We start from the raw sequence: 15,031 nt of genomic DNA, 5'->3' as shown, positions 1-15,031 counted from the left end.
TTTCTTTTTTTTTAATTACTTCATTCTGGGATTTAGGGATACAAAAGTCGAATAAACATCTCTCATGTAGTTTTACTATCTAGCCCCCTGCCAAAATTTTTGCATCATCTGTGATGAAATCTAAGGAAACGGAAATCCATCACTTTAATACAGCTTCCAAATCACACATAACAAGGTATTTTAGAACAGAAGATTTTATACCTATTCAAAGAAAAGAGCAAATACGAAGCATTTTTCTAGACAAAGAGAAAAAATATCATAGAAAGAACCCTAATATGCAGTAAAAAAAAGAGAAATACAGAGCTGCTGTTGAGCATGGACATAAATCAGATGCTGGTATGCTCCCTGCTGCTTATGTGTGGTGTTGCTCCACACTACCATAATTTATACATGGGGAAAAGTTCTTGTTTTTAAAAAATTAGGGTGCAGATGATTTCAATGCAGATTCAGGAATGTGAACAATGATACTCACAAACAAATATTTTCTACTGAGGTCACCAGGCAAATGGGAATTCTTAAAAAGCATGACCAAATCCACTACATAGGAAAACATCCATTTCAATGATTTGTAAACTTCTAGTAATTCATACAGTAGGTACAAAAGTTTTCAATTTTTGTTTATAGAATATGATGTATGTTACTCGTACACTCATGATTTCTTTTACTGCAATTTAAATGATCTGTCACTATGTTATTTTGCATTATTTTTATTCTCAAAATGTAAAGATTTCCAGATAGAAACATCTCCATTTCCAAATATTTCTAGAGCCCTTTGTACTAAACCTTGCCTACTAAAGTAGGTAATCTCTCTCATTTTTTCCTTTCCCCTCTCTTCCCAGCAGAGGAAGAATCACAAGAGATACAGGATGCAAGTCCAAAGCGAGCGTTGGCTCTGCATCAGTGAGTCCCAGCCCTTGGTGAGTACAAGGTACTCACGGCTCCAAGGGCTCACCACAGCCCCTGGAAGGGCAGGGGAGGATCCCAGAACCCAAGAATCCAGTCTCCCCAGGGACAGCCCTCCCAGCTTAGACTGGGGCACCTGTCCCCTTTAAAAGGCAAGCAGACTTTTTATACAGCCTTTCTACACGAAGTGGGTCATTACAGAGCAGGGAGCATTCATGGATGCTCCAGAGAAAAGTGGTTTGCTGTTGGATCTGCTTTTTTCTCAGCAAGAAGGGTTAAGGCTCTGTCATCCAGAAAACCAGAACAAATAACAAGACTGGTGGCACTCCTGCTCCAAGGGACTGGGGGGAAACTCAAAACAGAAGAAATAAACGCGGTTTGCAATGTCAAGTCATTGCCGAGAGAAAGATTGTGGGGTAAAGTGCTGCCTGAGCATGCAAGCTCAGGTCTGCCAGGCAAGACAGTGTCTCCTTACTGGGTGCAGGGAAAGGCTGTACACATGCTCCAGGTAAACAGAGCATCACATCAAAGGCACACCTCACTCCACCAGCCATTTTCCTGCCTAATGGGAATAACCTGCAGGACCCCAAATACTGCCTAACAGCTTGGATCAAAGAGGACAAAGAAATATTTGCTATACTCCTGCAGAATTGGAGTTTGCACTACAATGAAGATAAAAGAGTATTTGTTTGTCCTCATTACATGAAGGTTTTTCAACAAAATAATTAACTGTAGCATAACAGAAAGCTTCACTGGATAAGAATTTTTAAAGCGTGTGTTGAAATCCAGCTACTGAGAATGAATTTGAAAGGCCATGTAGAAATACGGAAAAAAGATGTGAGGCTTTTTTTAGAACTTTATTTTTTTAATATTTTCTACCCTCTTAAAAGCATAACCATCAAAGCAAATAAAAGTTTAATAAGTAAAAAAACATTTTAAATGAAAAACCATGATTAACTTATTAAGATCCATTAAGTGTATAATTACAAGGATTCTATTACATTAAGATACCAATTTCTTTAAAGCCAGAAATAATACCTGCTGAAACTTTAATTATTTAAATGAGAAGAGAAAAAGGCATGTTATCTTCTCTGACAAAGATTAAAATCAATTTAATTGCTTCTCTGCTGCATTGACACGATTCTTGCTGTGAGTCAAGCAACCAAAAAGGGAAATTAATACTGCAGCTGTTAATCAAGTGATATTTGTGTGCTTCATCTTATTATAGCAGGAGCAAGAATAACTACTACTTTAGAGAGTTTGTCCACACCATATTTCACAGAATTTTTTTGCTTGAAAGAGCATCTTAACTTGAGTTGCAGACATCTCCAGGTGACATGCAGCCTGAGAAAATTGTATGTTACATTGTTTGATCCCCTCATAAAAATTGTTTTTCCAAGAGTAAGGTTTATTTCAAATTAAATTCACCCTCAGGTATCTGACTTGCTAGTATGAAATTACCAAGTCACACCAAAAAGCGACAGAAATACAGCTGGAGGAGAAGGTTGCCTATGAATCATACTTTCAAGGAAGAAAGCAGGTCAACGAAATCAACAATTTCAGTAAAATTAGAACACGCATTTGAAAACACATAACAGCTGAGCACACAGCACAACCCATGGCTTCAATCTGCTGATTTAAAAATGTTTATCCTTGCAGTGCCTTTGTTAAACCTCTGCACCGAGTGAATATTCAGCAACATCTACAGTCGACAAATTAATGTATCTGATTGTAAGAAAAATGGTATTGTGAGATATTTATGAGTTCTGAAATACAAACCCGTGTGGTACCTCATCATCTCTTATCAGCCCTTGTTAACTTTACAGATGATGAGAAGCACCAGAATAACTGAGGTTGTCAAAACTAATAGATCTCAGAGGCTCAGCATCAGCACAGTTCAGTTCCATCTATAGTCCACTTTTGAGAAATTTTAACTCCTTCACCTCTCTTCACTGAGCAGGAACCAATTCCATTGCCTGGGCAGTTATTTACTGTTGGCAGCCACAGGCACTACCCTAGATATTTCAAGAAGAGCAGGCAGCACTTTTGGGGAAGAACTTGTCCTTAGAAACAAGGGGAACTTGTCCTTAGAAACTTGTCCTCAGAAAAATACCAAGCAGGTCAATTTAAATACAACCTAAAGTACCATCTGGATCTTACTGGAAATTCTAGGATCTGGGAACAGCAAAATAAAGGTAAATTTTTTTGAGAAGGGCTTTTCTAGGACAGCATGGCTATTATATTTGCTAACAGTGTAGAATAATTTGTAACAATAATTCTTTACTTAATGCACTAGCAAGCATTCATTAACTAGGTACAGAGTTAAATGACTGTTTTCCACTGCAAACCTGGTTTGAGTTTTGTTTATTGCAAAGAGTCAGTGACCATGAGGAGCCAAATCTCTTTTCCTTCTATATTACCTGGGCAGTTTCATTTTAATTTAGTGCTTTAAACCGGGTATCTGGTCCCTTGACAGCCCCTGCCATGGCTAGCTGTGCTGCTATCAGACCACCAGGTTATATTCAGTTTGGCCAAAAGTGGCTGTGATGGATCCCAAAAGCTGGCTTTTAAGAAAGAAAAGCTTCAGTGAGTTTTGATACCAGACTGCAGAAACCAGCCTGGGTGTGGGTTGTGACAGACTCCCAGAGCTCAGATGTTCTTGAAACTGAAAGCCAGGGAGCCCTATTTAGAAGGGATTTTGGATCCATTTTAATATCTTGCAGATAGGCTCAGGACTAGGTCTGCTTTTGAATGCTTCTCTTCTGGTTCACTGAGGGAAGAAAAAAAAAGAACAAGCCTCTGGCTGTAAGACACTCCAGTTAACCAGCCGTCATTACATATCATTAAATTTTATTTTTTACAGCAAGCGATGGAGCTCCCTCCATCATCCTGGGATAACCTTGGGAAAACTCCCCTAGTAAGACACCAACAAAATCTCACCAATACAAGAAGTGTGTTTGACCTGTGCCCATCCTGCCACCCCCAAGGACCCACTCTGGAAAGGACTGGAAACATTCTGGACAGAACGTTTCTGCACACCATGCCAGGGGGGAAGGTAAACATCAGACAAGCCACTAAGGATGCTCATGAACAGAGCAGCAATTCGTGGCAAGTTTATTTACCATCTCATAAAAACTTGGCACATGGAAACCTAAGTCTCCTGGAGGCTTTGCAAGCTCCCCAGGGAGCTGCAGGAATTAAAAGAGCAGCACAGCAAGTTGCAAGGCACCTATGCACTGGGCACTGATGGCTGCAGGGAATGCTGCAATCCCAACAGCCTGGCACACTGCGGAGCAGCACAGTGGGACCTTGGACAAGAGGCTCAGAAATTCAGCAGGGGAGCAAAGCCAAGGAGTCCAACAGCATCAGCAAAGAAGATTTTCCTCCCAGCATTAGATCAGACTCAGAGGGAGAGGCTAGTGACACCAACAAGGACAGAACACGAGCAAGAGTCACTGCAACCATGCAGGAGAAAATAAATCTGTCACGGAGATGAGACAGCAATAACAGCAAGCTCTCACTGTGCCTGGCAGGCACGGGCAGCTTCTGCACGGGCTCACGCACACACCCGCAGGCTCAATGGGAGCCTCGGCTGAACAGACACTACCAGGGGCTCAGAACAAGTCACAGCATCAGAGTAAAACTTTTCACTCATCTGACACAGCAAACAAATAGATCCAATAACCATCATGTCCTCTGGGGTGTGCAGCAGAACAAAAAAAAAAGAAAGAGGTTTAGAGAAGGAGATTGATAGAACGAGTCCAATCTTATTTTCCACAAAATGTGACACAGCAAGCTTCACTTGCTCTGATGCCTGTCAGAAGGTCTTTGTCACCAAGAGACAGTCTGTCCATCTGCTAGGTGAAAGCGGGATTGACTTTCGTGGTTGCTTCTCTTAAGAGTCCAAAATGTAACCCTGCGTCTCCAGACCACACAGACGCGTTCCATCTTGTTCGACAAGGATAACGTTACACGGCCTCTGTCCTTTCCCTCACATCTTGTCCATCCTGCCTCTGGCTGTGGGATGCCACGGGAATAAAGAGTTCTTGGTGCGTGCTGTGCAAGCCCTACGTTTGGCGGCAACTTTTTTCAATGGACATGCTTACACCCCAGTTAGTCAGGGTACCCCTTCCATTTATATTGGTCTGTACGTGGCCAACCTTACCAGACTGAGAAATTGATTAGAAATTCAAAAAAAAAAATTAAAATTCTAATAAAATAGCTGAGAGCCAAAAAACTTAAGGTAACTCAATAATATCCTTCATCATAAAACATTAAAAGAAAGTGCCCAGAATTGTTGAGTGCACACAATTCAGCACTTCCCAGACCGTTTGGTACTTGGCTTTGGAAGTGCTGCATAGCCAGAAGCTGTGTACCGCTCTTCCCACAGCAGCAGGGCACAGGTCGGCAGAAGCAGCAGAGGGATGCAAAAGAGGAGGATATTTACAGGGCAGGGAAATCTGCTGGGAGGGGCAGAACAGCATAAAAGCCTCCTGGCTCTAGGGTACTCACTGGATCTGCCACTGGGGGAATAACATCTGAGCACCTTGGTGTTCCTTCAGCAGCTTGCACAAAATGGACTTGAAACCATGATCCAGTTCCCAGCACTGCCTTCCCAAAAAGCTATCCCTTGGAGCCCAGAGAGCACTGCAGCTGGAGCGCCCTCCCCAGCTGTAACACCAGCACACAGACAAGAGACACAACACAAGGAGGACTGAATGATGCTGTGGGCAGCCAACACCGCCCCTAAGTCACAAATCTCTTGGAAATGCTTAGTGCCTCACTGCTTAGGTCCAAGGCAGACCCAAATGTATTTGAAGAGTCTGGAGAAAGAGAGATGAGAAAAATACATCTACCATTTCAAGAGCTGGTAGTACTCCTTTTTTGGGGAAACTAGCAAGCAAACACAATTTTTCATATTAATTTCAAATGAATGACAACAAAAAGTAGATTCAAGCTTTTCTTCTGGACATAAAAATGTTTTCAAGTTGTATTCTGTACATTATTGTGAAGGCTCTTTCAGAAGCCATTTTGCTTTTTCCGAGTACTTCACTTCCACAAATAGCAGATGAACATAGCTTGTAGTTATTAGATATTAGCCTTAAATCCTCCCACTCCTCTCAACAACACCAATTCCAATTAGATTTTTGTATTTCTTTCATCGCTTTGTAGAGATGAAATGTTCTCTAACCTCTTGGCATGGTGCCAAGATGAATATTTGCAATTGTAATACACCACATCCTAAATCCCACTCCTCCTAGAAGTTGTGGTGTTTTGCAGTAGAGGCAGGGAGGTGCTATAAAGGGAAGTAAAACTTGATTTGATTTTTCTTGTGGGTATAATTTCACAAAATAAAAGTGGGTCAGAATCAAAAGAGATTATTATTTTATATTATTGATCATATTTTAAATTTAATCAAATAAAAAGCTTAGTATTTATGGTATTAGATAATAAGTACTACTATTTTTATTATTATTAATAACTATCTATTATTATATTAATAATTAACTATTTAATTATTAATCTTCTGGTATGGAGAGAGCCTGATCTGTGACAGAAAACATGTGAGAGAACTCCTGCTCTGGTGTGCTGGGAATGGAGTCACATTTCTCTCTCACATGTCTGCATGGAACACCAAGGATCCATGGGAAGCACTTGCTTTTCCTGGACACTATCAGCCTGAACAAAAGCAGAGATAAAGTGCTTCATAACCAATACTTTGGCCTCAACATTCCTTTTCTCAGCCGACAGCACTTCACAAAATCAGAAACAGTAAAAACAGATTTCTGGTCCCTTACAGCCTGCCAGGAAGCCAAAGGACATCAGAAGCTTATCAGGTTTCCAGCATCTCCAGCTTTCCTCAGTCATGCGTTCATCTTCCTTTCCTCATGACTTCTCTCAGCACCGATAATTTGCAAAAGGCTTGCAGAAACAGGAAGGAGGGGGGGAGCAAAAGGTGTCCCCACATCTTTCACCATCAGTAGTTTTCATGTTCTGGCAGCATGGAGACATAGCTAACAGCACAGCACACATCACCCCCCATGAGCAGCACCATCAGGGACACCAGACAAACACAGAGGGGACGCTCTGAAGATTACTGGGGCAGTTTAGGGCTGGGGAGCTGGGAAGCCACACACACTTCACATGTCTGACAAGATTCTGCACTCGTGGTTCTACAAGGATGCTTGCAATGATTAATTCATGCTTTACTGCTGTATCACTGCATCTGCAGCAAGTTAACCTCTCTGCCTCAGTTTTAACTGCTGCAAATTGCAGATTATAATTACAGGCTAGGGATTAGTTAATATTTTAAAGAGACCTAAGGCTTGAAAAGGCACAAAATTGTCACCAGGTATTGGTGGGGAGGGGAACATTTTCTATGATGCCCATGAAAGTGTAATTCAATACTGTATGAAAAGAATGCACCCAGATTTCTATATGAGACATGCTGAAATAAAAGAAAGAAGAAAATAGAAGTCTTTAAAGATAAATAGCAACTGTGAAAAGAAGTATATAGCTTGCTCCAAGCCCTCTACTATGGATTTATGAAACAAAAAACAATAATATTATTGTAACCCCTGACCACCCTTAGATGTGGCTCCACAAACAGTTTCCACCTGGGAGGTTACGTGTGAATTTGGGAGAAACATTTTGAACATTGTGCACACATTTTCTCCTCCACAGTAACTACCCACATGTATGCTTTTACTGTCCAGTAAATACAAGACAGCTCATAACACATTCATGGTTCAGCTCGTGTAACTTCAACTAGATCTGAATCTCAGAACACTGTTATTAAAAACACATGTATCAGAGAAAATGACACCAGCAGATCCTGTATGACACCAGCAAACAAAAACTGAAATTAAATTCAACACAGCATAATGTAAGGCAATGCAAGACGATGTGAAAACGGCCTTCCTGCAGATCTATGCACTGAACAGGCATTTAAATCTTATTATACCCGATCATATTGCACTATTTGGGCACATTTCTAGATAGTATAAAGAAACATTATGCCTAGTACTGCTAATTCCCCACACGCAGCAGATGGTTTCACCATAGTGAAAATGTGTGTTTCAAAATCAGACCCTGTGTAGGGAAGGTAATGATGGAAACCGTGGCATCACATTCCAAAGATACAGAGCTCAGTTTAAAAAAAAAAAAAAGCCAAATGCTACATAGGCAGTGAATATGGCAATGATTTACTGAAACTTCTGCAACAAGTAGGGGAGCCATTAGTGAGATGTTGATGCTTTCTTTACCTTTATCATGTAGGAGAGAGCAGCTGCACCGAGCACAGCTAAGACATAAGGTTCCAAACAAAGTTATTTTTTGTGCCTGGGGTATAGAAAAGTAGAAGTCTCAGAAAGCAGCAATGCCACACATCCATGGCCTACTGAAGGCAACAAATACCTTTGTGAACACCTCACACAGCCCAGTTCTGACTCCACTGGGCTCAGTGCAGAAACACCTGGTGTTAGAGGAGACAAACTTGGAATTTCTAAGAAATTTCTCTATAGGGCAAGAATGTCAGCTGTTTCTGTTAGGAAATAAAGAGGGCAAAAAAATGTACTCAAGGCAAGTTACACCATTTCTGTCACAAACTCCCTGCAAGAACAAGAATGCTTTATTGGATGGGGACTTGCATTTTGGCTCACAAAATCCTTGTCAGTTTGTCCCACCCTCCTCTAAGTGCAGCCCTTCCTTGGGACCTGCAGCAACCAGCAGAGGCAGCTGCCTTTTACAGATCATGACCTGAAAAGCAAAGAAAGATGTTTTTGTGTCCCTTTATCCTATAAACCTTTAGGTACACAAATGGGTTTGGCAAACTTCTCACCAGCCCCTGTGAATTTGTTCTTTGAGACCAGCGTGAATGAGGACAAGCAAATGCAGTATTTTATGTCTGAGATCCAGTGTTCAAAAGGAATGAAATGAGCATGAGGTTTGGGGCAGGGGGGCAGAGTTGGGGCATGGCTTTTCCCCCAGATACCTTCCAAGAGACTGTCAGAAGACTGCATTGTTTGTTCCACCCCAGCTCCTGGCCCGGAGGAAGCCCTCTCTGCAGAATTGTCCCTGTGCCGCCCTGGCAGGGAGCAGGTCTCCATGGCTCTGGCTTTCCAAAGCAGGGCTGGGCTGAAGGAGGAGCCAGGACTGCCACAAGAAGTCAGAGGCAGCTCCAGGTGCCCAGCACTGCCCATGAGTTCTGTGTGCAACACTCAGTGTCAGCTGTCCTACAAACAGAGCAACAGTTCTAGCAGGGGCTTTATTACAAAGAACATTCACCAAATCAACTCCCAAAGGAGTGCTCTGCCAAAAGGAGCACACCCCAGGTCAGCTCCCTCAGTTTTGTACACCCCAGGGCGGCAGCCTCTTTCTTCCTCAGATCAGAGCCCATACTGAAGCATGTCAAAGCTTCTCAGGAAAAAAGTTTTTCATGAAAAATTCCACATTCCCTAAGAAAGTTCCAACAAATTACCACTTTCTGACATTTGTTTTGTTGAAAAATTTCTGACCAGTCCTGTGAATATAATATTACATGTGCTGCACAAAAATAAACACTTACAGAAAGCTAGATAATATAAATTTGGAAACCTGTTAATTAGAGCTAAACATATGAAACATATGTCAGTTTCTGATATATATTAAAAATACAGTTAAATATAGCAGCTTGTTTTCCATCACTAGAGCTCTGTAATAGCTCACAAAAAAATGAGAAGTGTGAGGGCAACATCTTGAGACGGCACATTACTTTTCATTTTGGTCGCCTTACTGGTGTCCTGTGTATTTGTACTGAAGACAAAATATCACTGCTTTTCAGGGACCTGCAGCATGTGAAATGCAAGTGCCAATACTGCCTTCTTTATCATGGGCAGCAAATCCCAAATCAAAGGTATTTTCTCAGAGCTACCAGTACTCAACTGTGAGAAAGCCTGACACGTCTATGATAGCAACTTATGTCAGAATTTGATTACACATACAGCATCTGTTACCTTGGAACATGTGCTTACTGTCCAGAGCCTAGTGCTGGTACTTCACCAGAAGTTACAGACACTCCTTCAAAGTTAAGAGAGAACAGTATCAGTTTTAAGGGAAGGATGCAGCCCATCATGAACAGAAATGGGCCAAGTAACCTCTTCCTCTAAGTGCTGTTCTTTGCTGGGCAGTACCAAACTCCTCATGCAGCTAGAGAAAAGATGACAAACTGTCTGTGCTCTCCTCTGGAGCCATTTCCCAGAAGCAGACTGGCCCCTGCACCTGTAACTTTGCCACGGGCAGGGAGCTGGTCTCTCTGGGCTCAGCCACCACAGCACCCTGCAAGCACAGGTCTGGTGATCACATCACAAACTCCCCAGCCAGGCAAGGACACGTGTTAGCACTGGTGATCAAATGCAGGGACCTGCTCATGGGAGCATGGCTGCCAGCAGGAACCAAACCTAGAACCTTCAGGCACAGCCAGACAAATGGCTACTTCCAGCCCCAAAGTAAAAACTCACTAGCGATGACAAAAATCTGCCAATAAAACACACCCACAAAACAAAAACAAAACAAAACAAACAAAAAAAATAAAAAGCCCCACTAACTCCAAAACCCTACACAGCTCCCAGATATGTCTCTCATCTAGTTTCCAACACAACAAAAACTACTACACTGAAAAATTACAGCAGAATAACGACCCTTAAGCCACAGACATTCTGGTCACATTTGCTCACTAACCTGAGAATCTCATTGGTATCCTGCACGATAGAGTTTGCCCTTTCCCCATCAAAGCTTAGCTAAAAAGCACACACAATCAATAATCCTTCCAAAACTGATTTCTACACATGCCAAGAGTTTCTTAAATCATTTGTATACTACACTTGGATTTTCTCCTCCCTGTGCCCAAAGGCTAAGTCCTCATTACACTAAGAGGAATTAAGGAAATCTGAAAGGGTTCATAACATAAGGTGGGCTGTTTCTATCATAGCAATGACTTTCCTGAATTTAGGTTTTACAAATCTAGAACAGATACATATATAAGAAAAGCAAATGCTGTAAGTGAACTTGACACTCCTAAACCAGTAGCGACTGGTTTCTTTGATAACACTCAATTTCTTTGTTAATACTAAAGAGAATTTCTTTGATAATACTAAAGTTAAAAATAGTAATAGAAAACTATTTGTTCCTATATAAGGAATTAATACTGCAGAATAAAACATTTTTGAAGTTTTATCACATTTCATTCTTGCTGAATATTCGTGGCTTCAGCAGCTGCTACATGAAATGTAACTGTCAGTACAGTGAATAAATATGTAAGCAGTGCTATAATGCAGCTGCCCTGGTAACAGCATTAGTATAAAGCCTTTAGTGGTCAGCACAGACCACACCAGAAATGCACTCTGACTTTGTCAAGATGTGCTTTCACGTCACTGAACATGCCAGCCATGGACTATAAAGCTCATGTACTAGAGCTTAATACTTATTTTTCCTCCTTCTTCAGAATTCAGAAAAGGGAGAATCCTTGTTCACTGCTTATTTTGGCTTCCTCCCTGTAAGACATTTCTGATAAAAAGCATGTTCAGCTCCTTTTCCCCTCTGGCCCACTCTTCCAGTACTAAAGAGTTGCTCTCACCTCTCCCCACAGCCAGCACTACCTCAACCCCTCTTTCCTCCTCCTCATGTTTTAACAGACCCTCACACACTGCGAGCAAAACACAGACCCTGGAACAATGCCTGTGGGAAAAGGGACAAGGTAAGATCAACTCCCTCATCCATGCTGTCTGCAGATTTCATCAGAATACTGATTTCAGGGAGAAAAATATCCTGTTCATTTTACTAGGATGCTCCAAGAGCAACAGACCTACACAGATGGACAGCAGTGTAATAAACAGAAAGTTGGCATTGTGAAAGGAACACCTGTTGCTGACAAACTATTTTTATTACAGTTTTAAGTCTGAATAGCTTGTACTTATTTTAATTTTTTTTCATTCTCTCATAGGTCACAGTTACATATAATCACAAGTCTTCAAGCCAACTGATTTCCTTAGTAGACAAGCTTTTTTCATAGAAATGAAAGATGATTCTTTTATAAGGTCACTCTTGGAGAGCCTGCCCAAATAGAGATGAAAACATTAACAAGGGCCTGATCTGTATTCTAGAGAAAAATAATATTTGAAAAGAAGGAAAAAAAAAACTGACAAGCAAGGGCCAAGTGGGAAGTCATGCTATCTACCCATTCAGCACTTCTGCAAACAAATCTATTTAGTCATCTGCAAGCTTGCCCATAAGCTCCCTGCAGGAATTACAGCTCATGCATACACAAGCCCCAAATATTTTTGTTCAAAGTGTAATCACATGACAGAAAAATATCACCCATTTACTCTGTATGCCACCTCAAGTTCTCTCAAAACATCACATTTTTGAAAAGGTGAAGGAACCACGCAGCACTGACAAAGTGACAGAAATCATTTAAAATGTTATTCAGGATATTCTCACAAAGAAGAGGGGAAAAACCAAGGGCAGTTATGAAGGAAGGTGTGCAAGTGTGCTGAAGCCTAAGCATTAAAGTGACGAGCACAACTGAAATATCAAATACTAAATTCAAATGAATCATGAGGATTTCCTCCTTCCCCCACTGCAAGAGTGTCGACAAAAAGATCTAGAATTAAAAAATAGCTGTGTTTTCTGAAAGGAACCATTTCATCTTGTTGGGGGTTTGTTGTTTCATTTTTATGATATTGATGGTTACTACCTCTCCCTCTCAACATCATTTCAGGTCTAGGTAAGAGTGTCTCAAGTGTGTCACAAGAGTGTCACATCTAGCACATCTTTTAAAGTACTCGATTTGCTTGTAACTTCATGCCTCTTCAGTTTCAGCCTTTCCCTTGCCTTACTTTGTAGCCTAGAAAGATTATGAGAAACCTAAAGAGGCACAGTCATCTACCTCAAAAGAATGTAGGGAAACAGCTGTTTTGTCTCAAAAAGCATCTTTTTCCTCTGCAATTGTGTTTCAATTTCACCTATCCTTGGGGAGCCTTGCTCCTTTTTCTAAAGGAAAAGAGCTCAAACTAGGCAAGGCAGTAAATAGTTTATACACCACAGCTATTACCTAACAAGTTGCTCAGAACTTCCTCAGACTGCAGGAGCCAGCTCTATCAGAGATGGTCCAACACCACTCAGTAATGCCCAGGCAGCCTTATGAGAGAAGAAAGAAGAACACATGCATATCCCAAAAAGCCCACAGGTGAGGTTGGCAAGCAGTAATGAAGAAATAAAGGCAGGGCATCCCTGCTGAATGTCATTGTCCTCCTCAGCTGACAGATAATGCAGAGGGAAACTTCTTGCTGCATGTCACCTCAGGGCTTTGCAGTGGAACAGGAGGTGCCAAGGCCAGCAAGGCTTTCCTGACATATGCACTTACTGCCTACCCACCAGTTATTTGTAGTGCAGGATCTCCAAAACATTTGCTTAAACAATTATGGGGGCTGTGTGACTACATACAAATAATAATGAATTAATGACATATTTAGAGACTTAGGGAGAAAAAACAATATACTAATCCCAAAGGGAAAAAAAAGAAAAAAGGAAACCAAACACAAAAGGTGAAAACAGAAAAAAAAAAAATTAGCCATTTTCTACATAGGCACACTCTGGAAATGGCTGAATTACATTCAAACTTTTATTGGAGAGAACAAAAGGAGTCCAGCTCAAGTCAGACAGCTTGTTGAAAAATTCAGACTCAACAGGTACAATCAGACAACACTATAAGAAATAAGAGTCATGATATTAGCTATGCCAGATGCATGTTTCATATCCCTGCACAATACAGCTGCAATAGTAGACAACCACACAGAGGGATCTTCAGCTGTGCCTCTGATCCACAACTGTACAAAGCAACTCCCTTCCTCTCTTTCAGGACTATAGCATTGCATTAAAGACAGAGAAAAGCCAGCATGTACCAGCCCACCAGCACTGAGCATCCTTCAGGAGAGCCTGACCTAGATGAAAAATGCTGCATTTCCACCACGTTTTCCTTCTCGCTCAGCTATTTCTTCCTCCCCAGTCTCCACTCCATTGGTTAGAAAGCAGCAACCTTTGTCTACTCCAAAGTGGGTCTTAAATCAGAAAAAGCAAAGTGCAACCAAATATCCATCACCTTATCCTACATGGCAAGCAGCACACAGAAGCAACCAGCCAGCTCTGTGTTAGGAGGCTGATGGAGGGAGATTTAAAGCTGCCAGTATCAAGGAAAAGCCAATCTCTCAGATCCATTTTTAGGCAAGCAGCCCAATTACCCAGAGCAGCTGAGCCAGCAGCTCCCACGTGGGCAGTGTTGTACTCAGTCCTTGTGCTTTGGGGTCCAGTTTGATGCTGCTGTGTTTGAATGTTGTATTGTAGAGCTGCTTACTTAGACTCTTCATTTGGCCTTTGACACTGCTCCTATTACCAGGTCTCAAGGAGTTCCAGATATGGATATTAACAGCACTGGCAGCTTTTCTAGAGCAAAACAAACATCCTCTTGGAGTTGTGCTTGGCAACATCTAACTTTTTAAGTGTACATCCATATTGCCTGGCACAAAGGCAGAGAGCCACCTTGGGCCCTAACTCTCCTGTCTCCCAGAGGTGTACAGATATGAAAAATAAAAAAAGAAAATCAGAAGGCTTTGTGATTACTCTGTGGCACACTGAGCCTGTAAAACTCAACCCATTTTATTTCATCATATTCAAATCCCCACAGTTCCAGTGAAATTTAATTATACCTTCACTTTGCATAATTAAACAGCCATTTCATAGCTTTCTAAAGCATATAAAATGACTGATGAGTGCAGTGGTAAAACTTTCAAAAGTACTAAGAGATTTAGGGGGCTACAGGTATGTCTAGACAGCAGCTAACTTGCATAAAAGCAGCAGTATTATTTTGTTTGCCCAGCGGGATTAAGCAGCTCTCCACATGTGCCACATTTTAGCAGCTAAACTATTTCTGATATTTTATCTACCCCATTTACAGCTGGTTCAAGTAATTGCATCATGTAGAACAGATAGATGCAAAATCCTGGTTATTTATCAGATGGAAATCAATATTTTAGCCACAAAGGAACTTCCAGACGGTTCATAGTTTGGTGAAGCAACCGCTATGAACACTCAATGG

The sequence above is a fragment of the Fringilla coelebs genome (assembly GCF_963513975.1).
Source record: "Fringilla coelebs genome assembly, chromosome: 9".
In the NCBI taxonomy this organism is placed as follows: Eukaryota; Metazoa; Chordata; class Aves; order Passeriformes; family Fringillidae; genus Fringilla; species Fringilla coelebs.
This window is presented reverse-complemented; position numbering follows the sequence as displayed.